Here is an 18083-nt window from a genome sequence, read left to right on the forward strand (position 1 = left end):
TCTTACGGTCTTCTTTGTGCCGTCGCAACAACCTGGCATGCTCTTTATTTCTGAACAGACGTTTCAACCGTGGTATTATAGGAGCATACCACATAACCTTGGCAGGAACCCTCTTCCTAGGGGGCTCGCCCTCAACATCACCAGGGTCATCTCGCCTGATCTTATACCGTAGCGCATTGCATACCGGACATTTTTCCAAATTTTCGTACTCAAGGCGGTAGAGGATGCGATCATTAATGCATGCATGTATCTTCAGCACCTCTAATCCTAGAGGGCGAGAGAACCTTCTTTGCTTCGTACGTATCGTCGAGGCAATTCGTTATCCTTTGGAAACCTCCTCTTCATTATTTTCGGTAACTTCTCAAATGGCTTGTCACATATACCAGCCTCTGCCTTCCATTGCAGCAACTCCGGTGTGGCACCGAGCTTTGTGTTGCCATCTTCGCAATTTGGGTATAACTTCGTTTTGTGATCATCTAACATGCCCTTTAACTTTCGCTTCTCGTTTTCGGTTTCGCATCTCTGTGTGCATCAGCGATGGCCCGACGAAGATCATCATCAACGGGCTCATCCGATGCCTCTTCATCTTGATCACCTCCACCTGCCTCCTCATCTTCATCATGCCCTGTTGCGGTATCACCGTAGTTAGGGTACATATCATCATCCTCTTCTTCTTCGTCGTCGTCTTCCATCATAACCCCTCTTTCTCCATGCTTGGTCCAACAATTATAGCTGGGCATGAAACCTTTCCAAAGCAGGTGGGAGTGAATGACTTGCCATTCGGGGTATTGCTTTAAGTTCCGGCAATCAACACATGGACAACATATATAACCATCCGCCTCGTGGGTTTTCCTCAGCCACACGGAAAAATTCTTTCAGGCCCGAAGTGAACTCGGGCGGACGTCGGTCAACGTACATCCATTGCCGCCGGTTCATCTACATCAAATAATTAAGTTTATCAAAAAACCATTACAAAACATCATAATATATATATATAGTGGATATTAGCACCGTACAAATGAAAGGATAAAGTTGTTTAACCTTGATTGAGGAGGGAAAGAAAGAGGAGAAAGCTTAAGTGTCGCTCCGGCACCTCATCTCATTTTTGTTTTGTGTAAAATCAAGCGGCATCATTCTCTCGGACATTTCATCGAGCACCTTGTGTGCATGCCAAAGAAATGCAAGGTAGCACTCAACACACACACCTTTCTCCTAGAAAAAGTGAAGTTGTGAATTGGCTGGTTGGAGGTGAGCTGATATAAGGGCTGGGGACCTTTTGCACCGGTTCGTGTTACAAACCGGTGCAAATGAGCTATCTTTTGCACCGGTTTGTAACACGAACCGGTGCAAAAGGTTCCTCGGCTGACACGTGCTCGGCGACAAACCTTTTGCACCGGTTTGTGTTACGAACCGGTGCAAAAGATATCTCATTTGCACCGGTTTGTAACACGAACCGGTGCAAAAGGTCCCTCGGCCGGCTGTTCCCCACGAACCGGTGCTAATGACCCCCTTTAGCACCGGTTCGTGCCAAATCCGGTGCAAAAGCCATCTGGGGCAAAAAACGAAAGCCCTTGTTTCTACTAGTGTGTTCGGGTGGCTTTGTAACCATGACTTCCACGGCGCAGAACACTTGCTAGGTTGCCGCGACACCGAAATTGTGGCTACATCCTCTTCTGAAGATGCGGAGGTTTGGACTATTTTGTTACCGCTCACCTATGTGCTTAGTAATTTCAACTATTCTAATCTCATGTGTTCATGTTTGTGAAGATTCCCGACAACAGCATTCTGAGTCAAAGCATTACGAGAGGCAAGAAGCAAGCCACACAGTCTGCATACCAGTTGAAGCCAAGGGACAAGGCTCCAAACCGTTACACTCCGGACGATTATGTCAACCGAGGAAAGAAGGTTGTGACTGAGGAGGATGAGCAACCGCCGCGGAGATCATCTTTGAGGAGGATGAGGAACGATGAGCCGTTATCTATAGAGGGGGAGGGGCAGGAGGAGCAGGAGGAGCAGCAGCAACAAGAGCCACGGCAGCGAACGAAAAGGTTTGGCGTCCGGAAGCTGCCCGTGAGGAGGGGACGTCGAGGAGGATAGATGGATTTGCTACGTGTTGTTGTGAACTCTATCTTCATAAGTATCGTGTTGTGAACCCTATGTCATTTCGAACCATGTCTCTATTGCTACGTGTTGTTTGAATCTATGTGCTACGATGTGATCTATGATGCGTGCTATATGTATGTTCTATGTGTATGAAATTGTTATTGTTGTGTTGAAAACTGTTTAATTAAGGCAAGAATTTTCATGTTTTTAACGCAAGTCAATGTGTGGCGCCTTCAGGCCGGTGCCACACCTGACAGTGTGGCGTCCATGGCATCGGCGCCACACAATGCAACTTATATGTCGAAAACATCCAGGGGCTCCGGAAGTTCAGTCCTTAGCCGTTTTGGTGAGGCTGTCTGTGTGGCGCCGTGTGGCGCCAGTGCCACGGGCGCCACACAGACAGCCTCGCCAAAACGGCTAAGTCCCAGGAGTATTGTCTTACAGTATGTTTTGGCCAATTATAAGTGCATGTGTGGCGCCCATGGGAGCAGCGCCACACATCCTGCCACGTCGGATCGGCGCACATCTCAGCGTCGACGGCGTCACGTCGGCTGGGCGAGTGGCGCCGCACAGTGAGGTGTGGCGCCGATGTGAGGGGCGCCACACAAAAGGGTTAGATAGGTAATAGTTTCAGAAAAGGATTTAACAAGAGACTTGGTCAGATTTGGGATGGGGAGACGCGAGGACGAGAGTCTTCTGGCGTGAATCGAGCGGCGGAAATTCATGGCGACGCCGGCAACTCATCGCGGAGGCGGCCTCGATCTACGCCACAAATAGGACCATGGCGAGGATCAATAGGCGGCCATGGGAGCAAAACAGGCGGGCTGAGAGGTCTATACAACTTCGGAAAGCATCAATCCGGTAGCATATTGCGCGAATCGGCCGGCGGCCACAAATTTGAGAGCGGCGGAGGTTCCGTGCTCTGGCAGTATGGCTCACAAACGAGGCTCGGGACTCGGGAGCAACACGAGCGACAGGCAATCACACTAGATCTACGGACTGATTAGCCTATAAAATCTCTACGGGCTGACGTGCGGTGAATTGGTTGGCTGAGTAGTTGTTTCCTCCCTGGAAAATCGGAGCACGTTCTCCTTTTCTACAGTACATTTCCTGCAGTGCCACGTCTGATTCCGTAAGCAAATTCTGTAAAACTTGTCCGTATGTGTAGTGTTACTCAGCGAGAGGAGAGGGACGAGAGACATGTGTTGTGAATCTGTACCGGTTCGGCACTTCGGCTCACTCGGCGCCTCGGCGGTGGCACAGCTGTAAATTTAAGCCGCTATTCATCTCTACTACTTATATAAAGGCACGAAGTGTCGTAGAAAAATTAAATCTCAGCCATCTATCCACCAAGATCTAACAGTTGAGATTGATTTCTTCTCCCCACCCCGAAGACTAATTTCCGCGCATACACCAGGCCCCACGCTCGCCGCACTTAGAAACAAATCCCCATCTCTACTACTTATAAAGGCACGAAGTGTCGTAGGAAAATTAAATCTCAGCCATCTATCCACCAAGATCTAACAGTCGAGATTGATTTCTTCTCCCCACCCCGAAGACTAATTTCCGCGCATACACCAGGCCCCATGCTCGCCGCACTTAGAAACAAATCCCCACTGTGTTAGATCCAAAAATCACGCATATTAACTGCCTGCACGTCCCCTTTCTCATCTGATGGACACTTTCCTTATTCCTGGAGATCAGATCTTGAGGAGATTCCGTTCCCTCCGGCGCCGTCTCCACCGCGAGATCTGCCGACCAACTCTCACCTGGACGAGATGGATTGGACGCCGCCGGCAGCTCCGCCACACGTCAGCGGATACGCAATCCAGATGGACCCCTTCGCCTCGTGCTTCCCCGCTGGCGAACGGACGCCGCCGCCGAGACCGACCGTCTTAGCCACATCCCGATCGATAACCGCCGCGGAGGACTGCCATCCTCTCTCTACCGCTGCACCTCCCGCATCTTTGTCTCTTCAGCAATTACACATGTACCCCATTCTCCTGGAAAGTGCATCCAAGAGGTAAATTCTTCCTAGAACTATGTATTCTGCTTGCATGGTATAGGGCTTGTACGGTGTAGCTCTTGGGATGTGTCATTGACATTGAGCATAAGTAGGTACTCGATGGGATGTCAAATTGAGATTGGAACTAGCTAGTTGCAGGTTCATGTTACAGTTTTATTTGCATAATGGCTTAATGCATGGTGTAGATAAAAATGTGAGGATTTATTAATTTATTTTTACAATTATTGTAGTACTGTAGCAGCATCCCTCACCAAGATGACTACAACGCAGGTTTTGGGAAGAAACATCGCTCCTCAGTATGACGTGCCCGCTGGTGCTGTGACTGCCGCCATTTGCTCCTCAATGAGACAGTGCCCTCTGGGTATTTCTGTCATTCCCTTGGTACTTCTCTTCAATCATAACCACGTGGATGGATATGTCTGTCAAATTGATGTGCAATATTCTCACAGATTAACACATGCATGGAGAGTTTCAGTTTCAGATTGGTGTACAGTATACTGAACATGGATATCGTGTGGTTGAGTTCTCACAGGCAGTATTCGCAAGGGTGTTCACCAAGATGGATAATCACAGGCAATTGTAATAATAATCTGATCACATATACATGAGCCTTCTCGGCATTGTTCGTGCTTGGTGAAGCTGAATGTTTTTGTATGATATTAAGATATGCAAAGGGCATCAAAATGATTGTGATACCGAAGGTGCTAGGGACATAGTTCTATTATTAATCAGTTTAGTTCCCTATTTTTTTCTGCATGGCATTGACTATATAGGGCTTCTCTGAATAGCCTTCTTTCATAATGCAGGAAAACAACACGAGTGAAAAGATTTATCTAAAAGATAATCCAGAATTTTGTTGGCGATGATGAAAGTCTTTGCAACACATTAGGTGTAAAGTTCAAATTCAGATTCTAAACTATTTTCTAGCTGTTATTTGTCGTTCAGACTATATGTAATGATAAACTGAAAGATTAGTACATGAACTGAATATTTTTCTACTGTATTGCTTAGGCATTTCTATTTGTTATGGATGTATTCAGCTTAGATTGGACCTTGGAGCCGACAAGCTACATTTGTATATATGTATTTGATGTTCACCTACATTTGTTTAGGTTCGCCGCCATCCTCACGCCTCAGGTCGCCAGGGAGGTCTGGACATGGTTGCCATCGCTGCTCATTGCATCCACTTTCCGATGGCGCCCGCTAAAGTCTAAAGACCCTGCAATGATGCAACCACTGGGAACCACAACCACATCTACTACCTGACATCTCCAACAATGTCAGGGGATTGGCTAACGAGGCTTGATTTGTACACTTTAACTCTTTCACGACCAAGGCGATGAGGACTTTACAGGGTTATGTCCACAAATTATGAACTAATTTTTGTTTCGAGGTGCAGCATGATGCTTTCAGTGAAAGGATGAAGAATTTGTAAATGGCAAAGGCGTCGTGGAGGACATGAGGTACGAGGTAAACATTCGTGTTTGTGTTACCATGTGCGATTATGTTAGACTGTATTGCTGAAACAGAGCATAATTTATTTAGTGCTTTGATATAACTTAGTACTGGATTATGGTCTCTCATGTGTGAACCAACTCTTTAATTTTGTCTGTTTGGAATTGGATATGGAGATGATGCATTCGGACATATATATACATGCAGGTCTGACATTTCCTCATGGCAAAATCTCTGCAGTCCGGCAATGTCTTTCTTTTTTCACAATTTTGTGAATGACACATACTCTTCTAATGCTCTAACTTGTTTTTTATTTTTCTTGGAAATGAAATGAGACCTCGACCTCCCTCACATGCCAAGTGCCTCCACCTCAGTTTGGTTCCTGGTTATCATTTGTCAACTTCACTGAAATCAAAAGAATGCTAGGAGACAAATGGAGATAAGTTAAATGACTGCTTAGCTTACAGATGGATGAGGCAAGTGTAGGATAACGTAGCATAGAAAACAAAAATTTTCCTACGGCGAACACGCAATCCAAGCCAAGATGCAATCTAGAAGACGGTAGCAACGAGGGGATTGTCGAGACTCACCCTTGAAGAGATTCCAAAGCCTACAAGAGGAGGCTCTTGTTGCTGCGGTAGACGTTCACTTGCCGCTTGCAAAAGCGCGTAGAAGATCTTGATCACGATCGGTTCCGGCGCCACGAACGGGCAGCACCTCCGTACTCGGTCACACGTTCGGTTGTTGATGAAGACGACGTCCACCTCCCCGTTCCGGCGGGCAGCGGAAGTAGTAGCTCCTCTTGAATCCGACAGGCACGACGGCGTGGTGTCGGTGGCGGTGTAGAAGTCCGGCGGAGCTTCGCTAAGCTATGCGGGCAATATGAAGTGGAGGAGCAAAGCTAGGGTTTGGGAGGGGGTGGCCGGCCACTCTATGGGGGGCGGCCAGCTTGTGGTCTTAGGGTTGGCCGGCCCCCTCCCCTTGGCCCTCTATATATAGGTGGAAGCCCCAAGTGTTGGACTACAAGTCTTCGAATAAGACCCGAACCCAAAACCTTCCATATGGTGGGAAACCTTCCCTCCCACTAGAGGTGGGAATTCCACCTTCCATAGGGGGTGGCCGGCCCCCTAAGGGGAGTCCACTTGGGACTCCTCCCCCACTAGGGTTGGCCGGCCATGGAGGTGGAGTCCCATGTGGACTCCACCTTCCTTGGTGGTTTCTTCCGGACTTTTCTAGAACCTTCTAGAACCTTCCATAGAACCTTCCGCATCATTTTATTCACATAAAATGACATCCTATATATGAATCTTATTCTCCGGACCATTCCGGAACTCCTCGTGATGTCCGGGATCACATCCGGGACTCCGAACAAATATTCCAACTTCATTCCATATTCAAGTACTACCATTTCAACATCCAACTTTAAGTGTGTCACCCTACGGTTCGTGAACTATGCGGACATGGTTGAGTACTCACTCCGACCAATAACCAATAGCGGGATCCGGAGATCCATAATGGCTCCCACATATTCAACGATGACTTTAGTGATCGAATGAACCATTCACATACGATACCAATTCCCTTTGTCACGCGATATTTTACTTGTCCGAGGTTTGATCATCGGTATCACACTATACCTTGTTCAACCTCGTCTCCGACAAGTACTCTTTACTCGTACCGTGGTATGTGGTCTCTTATGAACTTATTCATATGCTTGCAAGACATTAGACGACATTCCACCGAGAGGGCCCAGAGTATATCTATCCGTCATCGGGATGGACAAATCCCACTATTGATCCATATGCCTCAACTCATACTTTCCGGATACTTAATCCCACCTTTATAACCACCCATTTACGCAGTGGCGTTTGATGTAATCAAAGTACCTTTCCGGTATAAGTGATTTACATGATCTCATGGTCATAAGGACTAGGTAACTATGTATCGAAAGCTTATAGCAAATAACTTAATGACGTGATCTTATGCTACGCTTAATTGGGTGTGTCCATTACATCATTCATACAATGATATAACCTTGTTATTAATAACATCCAATGTTCATGATTATGAAACTAATCATCTATTAATCAACAAGCTAGTTAAGAGGCTTACTAGGGACTCTTTGTTGTTTACATATCACACATGTATCAATGTTTCAGTTAATACAATTATAGCATGGTATATAAACATTTATCATAAACATAAAGATATATAATAACCACTTTTATTATTGCCTCTTGGGCATATCTCCAACAGTCTCCCACTTGCACTAGAGTCAATAATCTAGATTACATTGTAAGGTACCTAACACCCATGGCATTCCGGTGTTGGTCATGCTTTGCCCTAGGGAGAGCTTTAGTCAACGGATCCGCTACATTCGGATCAGTGTGTACTTTGCAAATCTTTACTTCTCCATCTTCGATGTACTCGCGAATCGAATGATAACGCAGCTTGATATGCTTCGGCCTCTTGTGTGACCTTGGTTCATGTGCATTGGCGATGGCACCCATGTTGTCACAATATATGACTAGTGGGTCCAATGCACTAGGAACCACACCGAGCTCTACAATGAACCTCTTCATCCATACCGCTTCGATGAAGCCTCCGAAGCCGCTATGTACTCCGATTCCGTTGAGGATTTCGCCACCGTGCACTCGCTTCGAGCTTGCCCAGCTTATCGCAGCACCATTCAATATAAACACGTACCCGGACCGTGACTTAGAGTCATCGGGATCGGTGTTCCAACTTGCATCGGTGTAACTTGTTACAACGAGCTCTTGGTCACCTCCATAACAAAGAAACATATCCTTAGTTCTTTTCAAGTACTTCAGGATATTCTTGACCGCTGTCCAGTTTTTTCATTCCTGGATCACTTTGATATCTACTAGTCAAACTAACAGCATGTGCTATATCCGGTCTTGTACATAGCATGACATACATGATAGAGCCTACTGCCGAGGCATAGGGGATCTGACTCATCCTTTCTCTTTCTTCTGCCGCAGCCGGTCCTTGAGTCTTACTCAAGACCTTGCCCGGTAACATAGGTAAGAATCCTTTCTTACTTTCGTCCATTCTAAACTTCTTTAGAATCTTGTCCAGGTATGTACTCAGTGATAGCCCTATTAGACGTCTTGATCTATCTCTATAAATCTTGATGCCTAATATGTATGATGCTTCACCAAGGTCTTTCATTGAAAAACTATTATTCAAATAACCCTTTACACTGCTTAATAGTTCTATATCATTCCCAATCAATAATATGTCATCTACATATAATATTAGGAACGCTACAGAGCTCCCACTCACTTTCTTGTAAATACAGGCCTCTCCATGACACTGTATAAACCCGAAGTCTTTGATCACCTTATCAAAGCGTCGGTTCCAACTTCTTGATGCTTGCTTCAGTCCATAGATTGAACGCTGAAGTTTGCATACTTTGTCAGCATTTTTAGGATCGACAAAACCTTTGGGTTGTACCATATACAACTCTTCCTCAATGTCACCATTAAGGAACGCCGTTTTGACATCCATCTGCCAAATCTCATAATCGAAAAATGCAGCTATTGCTAACAAAATCCTCACAGATTTTAGCTTCGCTACAGGTGAGAAAGTCTCATCGTAGTCAACACCTTGAATTTGTCGGAAACCCTTTGCGACAAGTCGAGCTTTATAGACGAGTAATATTACCATCGGCATCTGTTTTTCTTTTGAAGATCCATTTATTCTCGACAGCCTTGCGGCTATCATGTAATTCTACCAAAGTCCATACTTTGTTATCATACATGGATCCCATTTCGGATTTCATGGCTTCTTGCCATTTGTTGGAATCTGGGCTCATCATCGCTTCTTCATACGTCGCAGGGTCTTCATCATTGTTATCCACAATCATGACATTTAGACAAGGATCATACCAATCTGGAGTGGCACGATCCCTTGTCGATCTGCGAGGTTCAGTAGCTGTCTCATTTGAAGTTTCATGATCATTATCATTAGCTTCCTCTGTTGCCGGTGTAGGTGGTACAGGAACATTTTCCGGTACTGCGCTACTCTGATCAACGAGTAGAGATTCTTCAATCTCATCGAGTTCTACTTTTCTTCCAGTCACTTCTTTAGTGAGAAATTCTTTCTCAAGAAAGGTTCCGTTCTTAGCAACAAAGATCTTGCCTTCGGATCTGTGATAGAAAGTGTACCCTATAGTTTCCTTAGGGTATCCTATGAAGACGCATTTCTCCGCTTTGGGTTCTAGCTTGTCCGGTTGTAACCTTTTTACATAGGCTTCGCAACCCCAAACTTTTAGGAACGACAGCTTAGGTTTCTTATTAAACCATAATTCATACGGCGTCGTTTCAACGGATTTTGACGGTGCTCTATTTAAAGTGAATGCGGCTGTCTCTAATGCATAACTCCAAAATGATAACGGCAAATCAGTAAGAGACATCATAGAACGAACCATATCTAAGAGAGTTCGATTACGACGTTCGGACACACCGTTTCGTTGTGGTGTTCCCGGCGGTGTCAATTGTGAAAGTATTCTGCATTTCTTTAAATGCATGCCAAACTCATAACTCAGATATTCACCTCCGCGATCTGATCGTAGAAATTTAATCTTCTTGTTACGTTGATTTTCTACTTCACTTTGGAATTCCTTAAACTTCTCGAAAGTTTCGGATTTATGTTTCATTAAATAGATATACCCATATCTACTCAAATCATCTGTGAAGGTTAGAACATAACGATAACCACCGCGCGATGCTACACTCATTGGTCCACACACATCTGTATGTATAATTTCCAATAAGTCAGTAGCTCGCTCCATCATACCCGAGAATGGAGTCTTAGTCATTTTTCCCATCAGACATGCTTCGCATCTATCAAGTGACTCAAAGTCAAGTGATTCAAGTAATCCATCGGTATGGAGTTTCTTCATGCGTTTCACTCCAATATGACCAAGACGACAGTGCCACATATAAGTAGAATTATCATTCAATTTAATTCGCTTAGCATCAATGTTATGTATATGTGTATCACTACTATCGAGATCTAATAGAAATAAGCCATTCTTTTCTGGTGCTCGACCATAAAAGATATTATTCATAAAGATAGAACAACCATTATTCTCAGACTTGAATGAATAACCGTCTTGCATTAAACAAGATCCTGATATAATGTTCATGCTCAACGCGGGTACATAATAACAATTATTTAGGCTTAAAACTAATCCCGAAGGTAGATGTATAGGAAGTGTCCCGACTGCGATCACATTGACCTTGGATCCGTTTCCAACGCGCATCGTCACTTCATCTTTCAGCAGCTTGTCGTTTATTCTTTAGTTCCTGTTTCGAGTTACAAATATGAGCAACCGAACCGAGTATCAAATACCCAGGTACTAGAACGAGAACCGATGAAATGAACATCTATAACATGTATATCGGATATACCTTCTTTCTTCTTCTTGACAAGGCCGCTCTTCGGATCCGCCAAATACTTGGAGCAATTACGCTTCCAGTGTCCCTTCTCTTTGCAGTAATAGCAATCAGCATCAGGCTTAGGGCCGTTCTTAGGTTTCATAGGAGGCGTGGCAGCTTTCTTGCCACCCTTCTTGAATTTTCCCTTAGACTTGCCCTGTTTCTTGAAACTGGTGGTCTTGTTGACCATCAACACTTGGTGCTCTTTCTTAATCTCAATCTCAGCAGCTTTTAACATGCCAAAGAGTTCAGGAAACTCCTTGTTCATGTTCTGCATATTGTAATTCATCACAAAGTTCTTGTAACTTGGTGGCAGTGATTGAAGGACACGATTAATCCCCGATCTCGTTAGGAATCACTATTCCCAAGTCACCGAGTTTCTTCGCATGCCCGGTCATAACGAGCATGTGCTCACTAATGGAGCTGCCTTCTTCCATCATACAGCTGAAAAAGTGTTTCGATGCTTCATAGCATTCCACGGCCGCATGAGTTTCAAAAATAGTCTTCAACTCTTTCATCAACTCATGAGGATCGTGGTGCTCAAAACGTTTTTGAAGATCGGATTCCGGATCGCATAAGATGGCACACCGAACTTGAGAGTACCGAGTTTTCCGAGTTGCGTAAACATTCTTTACTTCATCGGTTTCAGCTTCAGCTGGAGGGTCACCTAGCGGTGCATCAAGCACATATTGCAGATTTCCGCCATTGAGGAAGATCCTCACATGACGGAACCAGATCGGTGAAGTTGCTACCGTTGCTCTTAAGTTTTTCTTTCTCTAGGAACTGGTTAAAATTGATTGGGGACGCCATATCTACAACATATTTGCAATAGTTTAGACTAAGTTTATGACAAATTGAGTTCAAATTTTAATTCAATATAATTAAAAATCTAGGTGAACTCCCACTCAAAACAATATCCCTCGCATTGTCTTAGTGATCACACGAACCAAATCTACCGCACCTAAAACCGATCATCACGAGAAAAGGTGTGATTTCAATGGCGAACACTCAAAGTGTTCATCATATCAATCATATGATTCATGCTCTACCTTTCGGTATCACGTGTTCCGAGACCATGTCTGTACATGCTAGGCTCGTCAAGGCCACCTTAGTATCCGCATGTGCAAAACTGTCTTGCACCCGTTGTATGTACTTATTGAATCTATCACACCCGATCATCACGAGATGCTTCGAAACGACAAGACTTGATAACGGTGCTACTAAGGATGAACACTTTATTATCTTGAGATTTTAGTGAGAGGGATCATCTTATAATGCTACCGTCGCGATCTAAGCAAAATAAGATGCATAAAAGGATTAACATCACATGCAGTTCATATGTGATATGATATGGCCCTTTTGTCTTTGCGCCTTTGATCTTGATCTCCAAAGCGTGGACATGATCTCCATCATCAACGGGCATGATCTCCATCATCGTCGGCGAAGCACCAAGGTCAATGGCGCCGTCTTCATGATCGTCCTCCATGTAGCAACTATTACAACTACTTTGAAATACTACTCAACATGAAATTTAAAGACAACCATAAGGCTCCTGCCGGTTGCCACAATACAATAATGATCATCTCATACATATTCATCATCACATTATGGCCATATCACATCACCAAACCCTGCAAAAACAAGTTAGACGTTCTCTAATTTGGTTTGCATATTTTACGTGGTTTAGGGTTTTCGAGTAAGATCCAATCTACCTACGAACATGAACCACAACGGTGATACTAGTGTTTTCAATAGAGGAGTAAATTGAATCTTCACTATAGTAGGAGAGACGAGACACCCGCAAAGCCACTTATGCAATACAAGTTGCATGTCAAGCGTGGAGCAAATCTCATGAACGCGGTCATGTAAAGTTAGCCCGAGCCGCTTCATCCCACTATGCCACAAAGATGCAAAGTACTCAACTAAAGATAACAAGAACATCAACGCCCACAAACCATTGTGTTCTACTCGTGCAAGCATCTATGCATAGACACGGCTCTGATACCACTGTAGGATAACGTAGCATAGAAAACAAAAATTTTCCTGCGGCGAACACGCAATCCAAGCCAAGATGCAATCTAGAAGACGGTAGCAACGAGGGGATTGTCGAGACTCACCCTTGAAGAGATTCCAAAGCCTACAAGAGGAGGCTCTTGTTGCTGCGGTAGACGTTCACTTGCCGCTTGCAAAAGCGCGTAGAAGATCTTGATCACGATCGGTTCCGCGCCACGAACGGGCAGCACCTCCGTACTCGGTCACACGTTCGGTTGTTGATGAAGACGACGTCCACCTCCCCGTTCCAGCGGGCAGCGGAAGTAGTAGCTCCTCTTGAATCCGACAACGACGACGGCGTGGTGTCGGTGGCGGTGTAGAAGTCCAGCGGAGCTTCGCTAAGCTATGCGGGCAATATGAAGTGGAGGAGCAAAGCTAGGGTTTGGGAGGGGGTGGCCGGCCACTCTATGGGGGGCGGCCAGCTTGTGGTCTTAGGGTTGGCCGGCCCCCTCCCCTTGGCCCTCTATATATAGGTGGAAGCCCCAAGTGTTGGACTACAAGTCTTCGAATAAGACCCGAACCCAAAACCTTCCATATGGTGGGAAACCTTCCCTCCCACTAGAGGTGGGAATTCCACCTTCCATAGGGGGTGGCCGGCCCCCTAGGGGAGTCCACTTGGGACTCCTCCCCCACTAGGGTTGGCCGGCCATGGAGGTGGAGTCCCATGTGGACTCCACCTTCCTTGGTGGTTTCTTCCGGACTTTTCTAGAACCTTCTAGAACCTTCCATAGAACCTTCCGCATCATTTTATTCACATAAAATGACATCCTATATATGAATCTTATTCTCCGGACCATTCCAGAACTCCTCGTGATGTCCGGGATCACATCCGGGACTCCGAACAAATATTCCAACTTCATTCCATATTCAAGTACTACCATTTCAACATCCAACTTTAAGTGTGTCACCCTACGGTTCGTGAACTATGCGGACATGGTTGAGTACTCACTCCGACCAATAACCAATAGCGGGATCCGGAGATCCATAATGGCTCCCACATATTCAACGATGACTTTAGTGATCGAATGAACCATTCACATACGATACCAATTCCCTTTGTCACGCGATATTTTACTTGTCCGAGGTTTGATCATCGGTATCACACTATACCTTGTTCAACCTCGTCTCCCGACAAGTACTCTTTACTCGTACCGTGGTATGTGGTCTCTTATGAACTTATTCATATGCTTGCAAGACATTAGACGACATTCCACCGAGAGGGCCCAGAGTATATCTATCCGTCATCGGGATGGACAAATCCCACTATTGATCCATATGCCTCAACTCATACTTTCCGGATACTTAATCCCACCTTTATAACCACCCATTTACGCAGTGGCGTTTGATGTAATCAAAGTACCTTTCCGGTATAAGTGATTTACATGATCTCATGGTCATAAGGACTAGGTAACTATGTATCGAAAGCTTATAGCAAATAACTTAATGACGTGATCTTATGCTACGCTTAATTGGGTGTGTCCATTACATCATTCATACAATGATATAACCTTGTTATTAATAACATCCAATGTTCATGATTATGAAACTAATCATCTATTAATCAACAAGCTAGTTAAGAGGCTTACTAGGGACTCTTTGTTGTTTACATATCACACATGTATCAATGTTTCAGTTAATACAATTATAGCATGGTATATAAACATTTATCATAAACATAAAGATATATAATAACCACTTTTATTATTGCCTCTTGGGCATATCTCCAACAGCAAGGTCCAACAACGACATGATCTCGAACATTTGATCATCTCTACTACCACCCATGCTAAATGTAGACATTATATGATGAAAGCAATTGATCATGCTGTTATATAAGGATTTATGATTGACATAAGGAGTTTCATTACCTGGGATTTTTATAATAGTGAGCACAGTAACTTATTTGGATATCTTGTGTTGGCTTAATTGAACGCTTAATGCTGTCATTTTTTCAGAAGTGCTGTAAAGCTTTGCTACTCATTAATGAGCACAAGCTTATTTGTTGTAAAAGATAACATGTGGGAAGAATAGGTATTTCTATATGCTGTAAACAGATCTTCTTTTATTTGAAGAAAGAATGCAGTACCTACAAATTTCGGACATATTGTGCTAATGATTAGATGTAGTTATTAAATTCAAATGGATTGTATTTATTAAAACAACGTGCGTTGCACGTGCACTGCTACTAGTTTTTCTTAATAGAGGATGTGAAAATACGGATTTTTTTTTGCGAATGATATGGAAATACGTGGCTCCGCAAAATTGTACTGTAGTCCGCTCCGCTCCACCACATCCGCTCCGCCGATTTTGAGCGTTCGGGGCAGCTCCGCACGAGTAAAATAGACCACGCGTACTAGCCACCTCAGTCACCGTACATAAGAATACGTAATATACGGTCACTTAATATGGCTCAGGGCTCGTATCGGTCACTGGCGAGGGTAGCGCACGGTATTTTGCTGTTGTGGCTTAGATTTGACTCCATATGTCAGTCACCTACCTACTAAAGGGACTATTTGTAAATAATGAAAACAAATAAAAGGGCTAAGTTGAAAAAATGATAAACTCTCATCGGTTGGTCCCTTCCCCGTTTCCCTCGTCTGGGGCGAGCCGGACAGCCAGCCGCCGCCGCGATGGAGGCGCCAGAGTCCCCACCTCCTCCCGCGAGTGGAACGTGGGGACTGAATAGGGACAGTCCCCCTCCCTCGATCCACATTTAATAGGACTGAGGCACCAACAGCTGGACCAGCCACGCGGACCAGGCAGACACGCGAGGACGTCGCGTGCCATCCGCGACCACGCAAACCTGGCCCAGATTTGAGCCGGGTTTGGGTCGTCTCGGACACCCGCGGTCATCCGCATTTGCGATGCTTGGCCGCGTTGGGTCGCGGATTTATCCAGTTGGACCCATCCGGACGCGCAGAGGCGGAATGGGTCGCCGCGTTGGAGAGGCTCTAGGCCAGGAGCTAGAAACGTTCGGTGCGCTCAACTTGGTCGGTGAATGGGCTTCCAGGCCAGTCAGGCCAGATGGAGCCGAACGGCATATACAAAAGGGGATCCAAAATGTGGGGAGGTGTAAGATACTGGGCTTTCAGCCCGTTGGGGGCTCAGACTACTGGTTTAACAAGAGACTTGGTCAGATTTGGGATGGGGAGACGCGGGGACGAGAGTCTTCTGGCGTGAGTCTTTTTTTTTGCACATTAAAGGGATCAGATGATCCCGGTGGAGCTCTTATATTGAACCAAGTGGCAGGTACATTTTACAGAAAAGCCCCTTAACATCTCTTGTCCAGAGAAACCTAAATTTTGAAGAAAGGGCCTTCCACTTTACAAACACCACCCTGAATAAAATAGAGAAAAAGCAATCGGGTCCAAGGTAGTCTCCGCCACGCACCGCCGGCGAACTCCAGGCGTCTCCGCCGAGTTCCGAGCGCATGATGCTCGAACGCTCATTGCCGACGCCAAGGTCAAACCCCTGGCGACCACCAGAGAGACGGGGACGAACCACTTGTCTCCCTCGTGGCGTCGAGCTCCAGCAGCCGACCGAGAGGGCCTCCGCCATGGAGGTAGATGAAATCGGGCCACCATATTGGCCAAAAATCACGGTGACATGCTTGGCCACCGTGTGTTCCGCTCGACGAAGATCAGCTCCAGAGAGGGAGCCAGCAGATCTGTCAAAAGCAAGGTCGCCGGAGATCCTCTCCCCATCTCCACCGCCGCGGTGGCCAGAGAGAGAGGGAATCATGACGAACTCGCCCAGATCTGGTGACTCGAGGAAGGCTATTATTGGAGAGGATGACGTCGACCTGCCGCCGCTCGCCTCTGGCTCCGACCGCCGGAGCACCACGAGCAGCTGCAGCACCGGCGCCAGCAGCAGGGAGAAGCCCAGACTCCGCCGCCACCACCTCCACACGGGCATCACGCCAATATCCACAAAGGTAAACAGCAAAACTAGAAAAGAGAGGACCTAGACTACCCTATACTACGCCGGCGCGTCACCTTCACCGCCTCCAGCCGGCTATTCCGGCGGAGTGCCTCTGGATCTGCCCGGTTAAGCGGAGAGAGCAACCAGCTACTGTAGCGTTGTGGGAGATGTCGAGGGGGGAAATGAGGGTTCTGGCGTGAGTCGAGCGGTGGAAATTCATGGCGACGCCGGCAACTCATCGCGGCGGCGCGCGGCCAGCTCCCGGCTGCGGCCTCGATCTACGCCACAATTAGGACCATGGCGAGGATCAATAGGCGGCCATGGGAGCAAAACAGGCGGGCGGAGAGGTCTATACAACTTCGGGAAGCATCAATCCGGTAGCATAGTGCGCGAATCGGCCGGCGGCGCCACAAATTTGAGAGCGGCGAAGGTTCCGTGCTCTGGCAGTCAGACGAGGCTCGGGAGCAACACGAGCGAGAGCGAGAGGAGAGGGACGAGGGACATGTGGTGTGAATCTGTACCGGTTCGGCTCACTTGGCAGTGGCAGTCAGCTGTAAATTTAAGCCGCTGCTCATTTTTCTTAGGATAATGATTGGTTTCCTCCGGAGGCACGCGCGTCTCGCAACCTCCGGGTCGAGCTACTGACGCGTGTCCTGTGGCCCGTGGGGTCAACCACCCTCCCCATCAATTCCTATCCTCTGCCTTTCTTCTTCCGGTATCAGCACACGAGAAACAAAATTCTCCATGGCTTTGTCTGCGCGCGTCCGCCTCGACTATCTCCGCCGCCGGACCGGGCTCTGCCGTCGTCCACCTCCTTGAGCGCCGCCCTGCTCCGGATCTCGCCATGAGCATGCTGCTCCGGATCCTGCCACCACCTCTTCTCCCCGTTTCAGGCATCTCGCCCTTGCTCCCGGCTGCCACGTTGAGGCCCTCCCTCGTCTTCCACGGGGTCGTCGGAGGCCAGCGCCGCTGAGAGTCACACGCTCAAGCCGGCCGCGCGCCTTCCCCTTTCTTCCTACCGGCTCTCCCTCGACCCTACGTACCATCAGATCCCCTGCCTC

The sequence above is a fragment of the Lolium rigidum genome, chromosome 7, assembly GCF_022539505.1.
Source record: "Lolium rigidum isolate FL_2022 chromosome 7, APGP_CSIRO_Lrig_0.1, whole genome shotgun sequence".
Taxonomy (NCBI): domain Eukaryota; kingdom Viridiplantae; phylum Streptophyta; class Magnoliopsida; order Poales; family Poaceae; genus Lolium; species Lolium rigidum.